At 42.4% G+C, this 9728-nt stretch overlaps 1 long non-coding RNA gene across 1 annotated transcript in view; it reads left to right on the plus strand.

The window, feature by feature from the left end:
* The window catches only part of LOC110319724, a 26604-nt gene that overhangs the window by 11056 nt on the left and 5820 nt on the right, over positions 1-9728 (plus strand). Inside the window, exon 2 of the long non-coding RNA XR_002380417.1 lies at positions 8535-8716. This is a non-coding gene — a long non-coding RNA (uncharacterized LOC110319724). The remainder of the gene's footprint in view (positions 1-8534; positions 8717-9728) is intronic.

The following is a 9728-nucleotide window of genomic DNA, read 5'->3' on the forward strand; positions in this document are numbered from 1 at the left end:
CCAGCATCTGCTGTCACCTGAATTTTTAATCTTAGCCATTCTGACCGGAGTGAGATGGGATCTCAGGGTTGTTTTGATTTGCACCACCAGCTGCTTCTTACAGAGTAAAGAGTTACATTCTTTCAGGTTTACAAGGGGCCACATCAGAAAAGGGCCCTCATAATAAACATTTAGGCTAAAGAGAAAACTTTGAGGAATTTGGAAACAAATCACAGGTAACACCTTCACAGGTCGCCCCACCCCGCTTCGTGAAAATGCATGGCCATAGGCTGTTCAGGGCAAGCACAGTAGTGACATTTCAACCACGTACAGAGGTTGGTTGCTCTGTGGTAGACCACCCTAGACAACATTGCCGCCCCTAGTTTTGATTCATTGCTCAAAAGCAAAAAAAAAGGCCAAAGTTAACAAAAAGGGAAAGTCAACAGATGTTAAAAACTCTGAAGGAAAAAGAATCGGCCAAAGGTTATTTTAATTTTATTTCTAAATCGCATTCATTTACACGTGTGGATGTGGTTGTGCACGTACCGTGGTGCATGTATATGAGGGGGTGTCAGAGGATCACTTGCAAGGCTCAGAAATGTCCTTCCCCATGTCTGTACCGGACATTGAACTCTGGTAGTCATGCTTGAAAATAAGGACCTTTAACCAATGGCCCATCCTATTGGCGCTATTGTAAAAATGAAAAAATCTGTTCTTTTCCCTCTGAGTATGTACACCTATGTGTATGTTCCTGTGTGCACAAGTGCGTTCGTCTGTGCAGGTACACGCATATATGGTTAGTATGTATTGAATGTTTATGTGTCTATGCCTATGTGATTATGCAGGTGCAGACATCTGATGTAGGCATATGGAGTCCAGAGGACAACATCTTGCCCTTCTGTTACCACACTCCACCTCATTTTTTGAGACAGGGTCTCTCCTTTGCCTGGTGCTCATCTATTGTAGCCTCTGGCCAGCATGTCCTCTCCCCCAGCTCTCCCGCCTTTGCCTTTTGGTGCTGGGATTACAGGTATGCGCCTCCACATCAGGCTTTGTACATGGTGTTATGCCCTGATAGTGAAGTCCCCACAGACCACCAGAGACCATCAGGAGTCCAACTTGTATGTAAAAGCAAAGCGTCTTTATTTAAACTCAAGTTTGGCCCCTCTAACCTCTCCAGTGCAGTGGACAGTGTGGAAGGTGCTGAGCTGGTACGAGCCTTGCTTATTTATCATAGTAGCAGGATGAGGAACTTTCCAGCTTGGCAGTTAGATGATTGGTTGACATTTGCCTGGTGTACTTCTATTGGCTAGTAATGGTTTCAGCTTGGTTGCTAGCTTAATCTACTTTAGACATTAGTTACTTTGCCTTTAAGAACTGATTGGTTGTTGCTAGGAGTGGAGTGGCTATTCGCCCATGGGAATTGTGATTGTTACCAGGGTGACACGGCTCCTGGAACAAGTTGGGGTTTTTCCAATAGCTGAGTTCATTCAGAGGGCAAATTAATCATAAAATGGAGTCTGAAAGAAAAATGGAGTTTGTAATGTTAAGCTGGACGCTTCACATGGTACTGGTAGTCCAAATTCAGGCCCTCATGTTTGCGTAGAGCAACTTACTTTACCCACTGAACCATTTCTCTAGCCCTAGTAAATTGTTTAAAAACTCTGTATAGCTTATTCCTTTTCTTTGAACCAACATAGAGCTGAAGGAGAGAAAACATAAGCCACATTTTTTATGACTGTGTAAGTCTCATTTCCTGATGTGAACGTCAAAGCAACTTTTGATGTGGAGTTTGAAGGCCTATTTGACATACTTCATGAAGGAGGACAATATAGGTGACCTAGGGCTCTTTGTCCATTACCATTTAGTAGGCTATTGACCAGTGCAGCAGAGCCATAGGCACCCTCAGATAGCATTATCAATGTACCCAAGTCTCATTTCCTGGTGATTTGGATCTAAGACAAGTAAGTGCATATCCATTGCTTATCAACTTTATTTTACTACATGTCTTCATTTCTTCCTAACCACATAGATTTTTCTATCGTTTCTTTTCAGTACATTTGCATTGCTCATGCTATTCATTGGAGCTTGGAGCTTAAGAAAAAAAAAGATACAGTTTAACCAAATTCAATTTAGCCCTCGCTTTGTTTCTTGTTATATTTCTTGCTTTTTGTGCTCTAACGAAATGTCACCTGGGTGAGATCAAAATTTTGATGAAACAGAGACAGGGATTTTGACGCGTTTGGTTTATTTTTGGTATCGTGGTACTGGGAACACGCAGAATTAACTTGTTCCTGTTGAGCAGAGAGAGCTTCAGCCTTGTTTTTATGGAATAGAATTTTGAAGTAAGACTAGGTCCATGCTCTATGGATCTGTGTGGGCAGGGCCAAACACAGAATGGCCAGCCTGTAATTCTCTAAACAGACCAGGCTGGCTTCCAACTCAGAGAGCTCTGTCTGCTTCTGCCTCCTGAGGGCTGGGATTAGAGGTGTGTACACATGGCTCATCAAACTTACCTTTAGTCTTTTAATTTTTATGTGTATGGGTGTTTTGCTCACATGTATGCCTAGGCCTGAGGAAGCTGGAAACGGGCATAGGAGCTCCTGGAAATGGGGTTACAGACAGTTGAGAGCAACCATATGGGTGCTGGCAATCTGTTGGTCCTTAGGAAGAAAAGCAAGAAACCTTCACAACTGGGCTATATCTTCAGGGAAACAGACAGACAGACAGACAGACAGACAGGCAATCAAATCTCTGCAATCTGGTTCATGTCTTTAACCCTGGTGCTAGGGAGGCTAAGGCTAAGGTTTCTCTGAGTTCAAGGTCAGCCTGAGTTGTGGAGTATGACTGTCTCAAACTCTCCCCTCCCCAAGGGTAAGAGAAGCACCTGAAATAAGGGTACATTTAAAACACAGCGCCAACACACCAGAGGAGCTGGAGGATGGGGAGGAACATTGTGAGATGCTGTCTCTGGACAGGACATGGCCTTGAACTCATGAACTCACTGTAGCTCTGGTCACTTCCACAAGCCAGCAAGACTTCTCAACAGTCCAGCAGGCAATCCAGCTTAGACAGGATTCAAAATGAGAAGACGCTGGGCTACGAGCCTTGGCACTATCGCAAGGAGCCGCGTGACATTTGTCTCCTCAGAGCCATCGCTGAGGTTGCTAACACCTAAACTGAAAATGATCCAAGGCTTAGAAATGATTTTGTAATACAATTTACAAGTCCCCTGTTGTGGGTTCCTGAGTAGGTACTGTGCGGGATACAGTTTAACCACACTAAATAAACAATGAGTGGAATCTGTTCAGAGATTCAAAACTTTCATTTCCACTGGCAGGTTATGGGATATTTCTTTTCCCTCTATGTCATAAAAATAAATACATTTATTTATTATTTATGAGACTAAATAGGGCTCAGTGGTTAAAAGAACTAGCTGCTTTTCCGGAGGGCCCAGGTTCAGTTCCTAGCATTCACATGGTGGCTGAAAACCATCTGTAACTCCAATTCCAGGGGGTCTAATATTCTTTTCTGGCCTCTAAGTGCATTGCATGTGAATTATGCACATGAACATAATGTGAAAATAAATTAAGTGATTGTTTAAGGTCACTGTCTTTGTTTTAATATGATTTCTTAACAAAATATTTTATTCAGATAAACCTGTTACATATTTAATATTTATTTGAATATATCTGAATTAATTTCTTTCTGATTTTTTTTTGAAATCGCTTACCTTTTCATGTTCAATAACTGCTTGTCTGAAGTCTAGTTACTCTATTTTCAGAATCACAGCAAATATACTTTCCCTATATAGTTTGCTGCATTAAGTTGCTCTCTTAGAACATAGGAATTTTCTGTATTTTTTTTAATGTTACAGACTGTGTTGGGCTATATTTTGATGGGTCATAATCCAATATTTCATTAATGTGGTCTGAACAGTTTTTCCCATTCACTTAAACCCTTACCTGTACTGAATTCATTGGTCATATTTTTGTGTATATTTAGAACTACTATTGATATAACTGCTTTTTTTTCACACAAAACTTTTTTCAATTTTAGAACTTCATTCCTTTTATTAAAAATAGATTCTTTTCACTTACAATATAACCTAATTATACTCTCCCCTCCCTCTACTCCTCCAGTCCCTCCCCACCTCCACTCCCCTAGGGATCTAGTCCCTTTCTGTCTCTCATTAGAAAACAACAGGTTTCCAAGAGGTAACCAAACATGACAAAATAAAATATAATAAGATTTAGCAAAAACTGTTAAATCACAGTTGGGTATGGCAACCCAACAGGAGGAAAAGGGTCCCAAGAGCAGGCACAAGAGTCAGAGACCCACTTGTTCTTATAGAAATATTAAGTTAACAGCTGTAATATATATGCAGGGGACCTGGGGCAGATCCGTGTAGGCTTCACGTAGACCACGCCACTTCAGTCTCTGAGTTCGCATGTGCCTTGCTTAGTTGATGCAGAGAGCTTGTCATCCTGGTGTCCTCCATCCCCTCTGACTCTTAGAATCTTTCTTCCTTCTCTTCTGAGGGGTTCCTTGAGCTCTGAGGTGAGAAATTTGATGGAGACATCCAGGTTTGTCTAACCAGGTAATGTCTGGCTGTGGGTCTCTGCTGCTGGAAGGAGTCTCTCTGATGACTGTATAAAACATTGTTCTATGGATACAGCAGCATATCATTAGGAGTCCTTCCATTAGTAACGTTTTTTCTTAGACCACTTCTGTTTGGTTTTAACTCTAGGTCTTTGGGCTACCAGTCTCTGGTTCTTGGTTATCCAAGCAGTGTCTATTATGTGTTACTTCTGTGCAGTGGGCCTTCAAGTCAAATCAGACATCCGTTGGCTTCTCTCACAAGTTCTGGGCCACCATTGTTTTAGCATATTTTTGCTGGCAGGTCAAAGATTTTGTGGCTGGGTAGGATTCCACGTTTCTCTTCTGGTAGCTAACAGAGTGCCTTCCTTTACCAAAGAGACTAGAACACATGGGTGAAGGCTTTGTGAGACACCACCTCTACTTCTCTATGTGCAATGAGTTGTGTGGGTGTTTTCCTTAGAAATGCTCCCCCACCACCACTGTTGGTTTTTGGAGAGCAACCCTTTGTCTTAGCATCATCCAGGGTTGTTTGGGGATTTTCATGGGACTCTTGGCTGAGAACTCAAATGAAAGCAACACAGTCCCACTGCGGAATATGGTCAGTTGAGACTCCGTATCTCTCATTACTAGGAGTCCTTATTAGGGTCACCTTCCTAGAATCCAGGAAGTTTCTACTGCACTAAGTTCACACACACACACACACACACACACACACACACATACACACACACACAGACACACAGACACACAGACACACACACACACACACACACACAGAGAGAGAGAGAGAGAGAGAGAGAGAGCCCCTTATTTCCAGCTGTCTCTCCTTGAACTTTCTCCCTCCACCCTATCTGTCTTCCATGCTCCTTAGACCTGGTACCCCAACTCAGGTCTCCACCGACTCCCAGTCTGCCCATAAAATATATTTTATTTCCCCCTTCCAGGGAGACCCATGGCCACCCCCAACACCTCCTCCTTATCTAACCACTCTGAATGTATGGATTATAGGTTATAATTTACTTAATGACTACTACCCACTTATAGGTGAATATATACTATATTTATCTTTCTGGTTTGGGTTACCTCACTCAGTGTGTTCCATTCATTTGCCTGCAAATTTCATGGTGTCATTCTTTTAAACAGTTCAGTAATACTCCATTGTATAAATGTACCAATATTCTTTATTTTTTTTTAAAAAAAGAATTTAGATTTATTTTATTTTTTGTATATATATTCTTTTTTTGCCTGCATATATGTCTGCGCACTATATACATATACCTTGTGCCTGAGGGAGTTCTGAGCCTTCATGTGGATACTGAGATCAAATCCAGATCCTTTGCAAGAAAAACAAGTGCTCTTAATCACTGAGCCAACTCTCCAGTCCATTCTTTCTTCTTTTGAAGGACATCTAGGTTCTTTCCAGTGTTTTCGACCTTTAGCCATTCTGACAGGTGTAAGACAGAATCTCAAAGTAGTTTTGATTTGCATTTCACTGATGACTAAGGATGTTGAACATTTCTTTAAGGTTCGAAGCCATTTGAGATTCCTCTATTGAAATTTTGCTGTTTTGATCTGTACCTCATTTTCAATTGGAGTACCTAGTTTTTTTTTTTGATGTTTAGTTTTTTGAGTTCTTTGTACACTTTGGGTATTAGTCATCTATCAGATGTGGAGTTAGTAAAAATCTTTTCCTATTCTGTAGGCTGTCATTCTGTCCTATTGACAGTGTCCTTTGCCTTACAAAAGCTTTTCAGTTTCATGAAGTTTCATTTATTAATAGTGCCTGTGCTATCAGTGTTATGTTCAGAAAGTCATTGCCTGTGCCTATGCATTTAAGGCTATTTCCTGGTTTCTCTTCTATTAGGACCAATGTATCTGATTTTCTGTTGATGTCTTTGATCCAGTAAAAATTGAGTTTTGTGCAGTTTGATAAGTATAGATTTATTTGGATTCTTCTAAATGCAGACATTCAATTTGACCAGCATCATTTGTTGAAGATGCTGTCCTTTTTTTTTTTTTTTAACCTAGTGTGTATTTCTGGCTTTTTTTTTTTTTTTTGCTGTCAAATATCAGGTGTCTCCTGGCTTATTGTTTCATTGCTGTGAAAAAACACCATGACCAAGGCAATTCTTATAAAGGCAAACATTTAACTGAGGCTGGCTTACAGTTTCCGAGGTTCAGTCCATTATCATCAGAGCAGGAAGCACGACAGCATGCAGGCAGTCACGGTGCTAGAAGAGCCAAGAGTTCTACATCTTAATCCAAAGGCAGCCAGAAAGACTGGGATTCCACACTGAGCATAGCTTGAGCTTATATATGAGACTTTAAAGCCCACCTCCACAGTGGCACACTTCCTTCAACAAGATCACACCTACCCCAGCAAGGCCACACCTCCTAATAGTGCCACTCCCTGTGGACCAGACATTGAAACACATGATTCTATTAGGGCCAAACCTATGCAAAGCACCACACTATGTGTATGTGGATTCATGTCTGAGTCTTCACTTTTACTTTACCATGGAATATCTTTTTTTTTTCCTACCTATTGTTATTGAAAGGTTTCCTGGCTATAGTAGTCTGGGGTGTCATCTGTGGTCTCAGAAGCTACTTCACATCCGTCCAGGACATTCTGTCTTTCCCCATTGAGAAGTCAGTCCGAGATTTTCTCTTCTATCTCTGGATTCAGTTGGTGAAGTTTGCTTCTGTAGTGCCTGTTTTCATTCCTAAAATCTTCATTTTCAGAGCTTCCTCAGTTTGTGTTTTCTTTATTGTTTTCTTGGATTTTGCTAAGGGATTCATAATTTCCTTTTTGAGTACCTTTATTATCTTCCTACAGTTTGGTTTTAAGATCTTTTTCTTGTACTCCAGCTCGGCTGGGATTTTCAGGGCCTACTACAGTAGGATAGCTTGGCTCCAGTGGGGACAGATTGCCCAGGCTGTTTGGGGGTATGCTTTCATGCTGGTCTCTAGGCATTTGGGTTCGGGATGATTATAGGTCTAGGTGATCATTTCAGGATTTGTCTTGGGTGGGTGGGTGTTTGTTCCTTGGTTTCTGTTTCTTTTCTGGACTCAGAGTGTGAATGCTATGTGTTGCCTGTTTTCTGGCCCGCTCAGCTGCAGTGTACACAGGGAATGCTTGCTGATGTTGGAGGTGGGGTATTGGGATGAGTTGGGGGAGGTCTTTGTGATCCCTGGGGATGGGGGTAGAGAAGAAATGGAGACCATAGTAGGGTTTTTTTTTTTTTTTTCTGCTACAGAACTGGAGATTTGTCTGTGGGGATTGGCTCTCAGGAGCAGTAGGAGAGTTGTGAGTCTGCCTTTCCTTTAGCCTCCTCAGTGCCCTGAGAGGAGCAGCCCTTGGATCAGCAGGGTATGCCTGCTGGAGTTGGGGGCTGGGATACAGCAATCAAGTGGAGGGAGGGAAGATAGGAGGGAGTGGTCTGTGGGAGCCACAAAAGATGTGGATGGGGTGCAGCTGGTGTTCTCTTGTAGGCTAAGGATGCAACTGGAGGACTGGATTTGGAGGGGAGGAGTGGGTGGTGGGCGTCGTCAGTTAGCTTACCTGTGTCCCTCTTCTGTGTAGCTGGTGTGCTGGTAGTAAATGCCGGTTGGTGTTGGAGGCTGGAATGGGTTGGGGAAGAAGATCTTGATGCTCCATTAGGGATGGGGTCAGTGAGGAAAGGGAGAGCACAATGGGATGATCCAACTGCTCTTTTCAAGGCAGACAATAAACTTTCATTTCTTTTTTATTTACCTATTTTTATTGTAGGCACATTGGTATGATTTTTACCTGCATGTATGTCTGTGTGAAGTTGTCAGATCTTGGAGTTACAGACAGTTGTGAGCTGCTGTGTGGGTGTTGGGAATTGAACCAGGGACCTCTGGAAGAACAGTCGGTGCTCTTAACCGCTGAGCCACCTCTCCAGCCCCTAAACTTTCATTTCTTTATCCAGCAAACACTCACTGTACGTCCACTACAAGTCAAAGATGGCTGAGACGAAGGGTCCTCATTACCAGCCTTACAAAGTTCGACCTGAAAAGTCAGCCCACACAGAAAGAGGAAAACACCCGTACACAGCGAGTTTACGAGGAGTTAACACAGAAGATGCACTTGAAGTCTGAACAACCCATGATGGTGTGAAACAGTGCGATGGAAACACTGGCAGAATAAGTTTTGTTCTTGTTTTTCAGGAAGAATGGTTGTCATCTATCCTCAGCTAGGTGGACAAGAGTTCAGAAATGCTTTCTTTGGTCCCTTGTGGCTTTACTTTGTGTTGTACAAACTCTTAAGCAGCTGTTTTTCCTTAATCCCAAAGATTTTCCTTTCTGGGAGCCACTACATCCATGGGGAAGAATGGCCCACGAGGAGTGCTTGATCTGCTGAATATTGACTTGATGTAACTGATTATGGGAAACTTGGCCAATAGAAGTAGAACCCTTAGTGTTTCTGTTCAGTTACCAGTGGTAGGAAACACCTAAAGGTCGATCTGTAGCACCCCAGCCAGCTTGTTTCTGTAGCAAAGTTCTTACCAACACAGCACACAATGGCAGGCTTTACATAAGAACTCAGTGATGTGTGATTCCATGGCTACCCAATCACTTGGTTGCCTTTCTTATTATTACTACCATGGCCAGAAGAGGGGAACACCTCTCGTGGTTTAACTGAAGTCTCTTGGATTTCCCAAATATGTTCCTTTCTACTTTTTCCTTCATTTGTAAACGGTAATTCTGCCTACCCAATTATACATCCCAGAAGCCTGGTCGCCGTCTTTGAACTGTAGTTTCCTCTTTGGGGTGTGTTTCAGGTTGACAGCAGCCTTTTCACCGGCTTCTTCAAGTCTGCTCTTCACTTGTCCCAGTTCACTCACCAGTAGCTAGAGGAGTGACAGTTTGAAAGGAACACGGCATTGTGTCATTTCTCTGCTTAAAAGCTTTGAGAAGCTTCTTAGTGCTCTTCAGATACAAATTTAAAACTTCTCGACTTGTCAGGCATGATGGCAGGTACCTTTAATCCCAGCACTTGGCAGGCCGAGGCAGGCTGAACATCTCTGAGATCAAGGCCATTCTGCTCTTCAAAGAGTTGAAGGCCTGCCAGGCTACATAGTGAGTCTCTCTCTGTCTCTGTCTCTGTCTCTGTCTCTGTCTCT

Source organism: Mus pahari, chromosome 4 (assembly GCF_900095145.1).
Source record: "Mus pahari chromosome 4, PAHARI_EIJ_v1.1, whole genome shotgun sequence".
NCBI classification, from domain to species: Eukaryota; Metazoa; Chordata; class Mammalia; order Rodentia; family Muridae; genus Mus; species Mus pahari.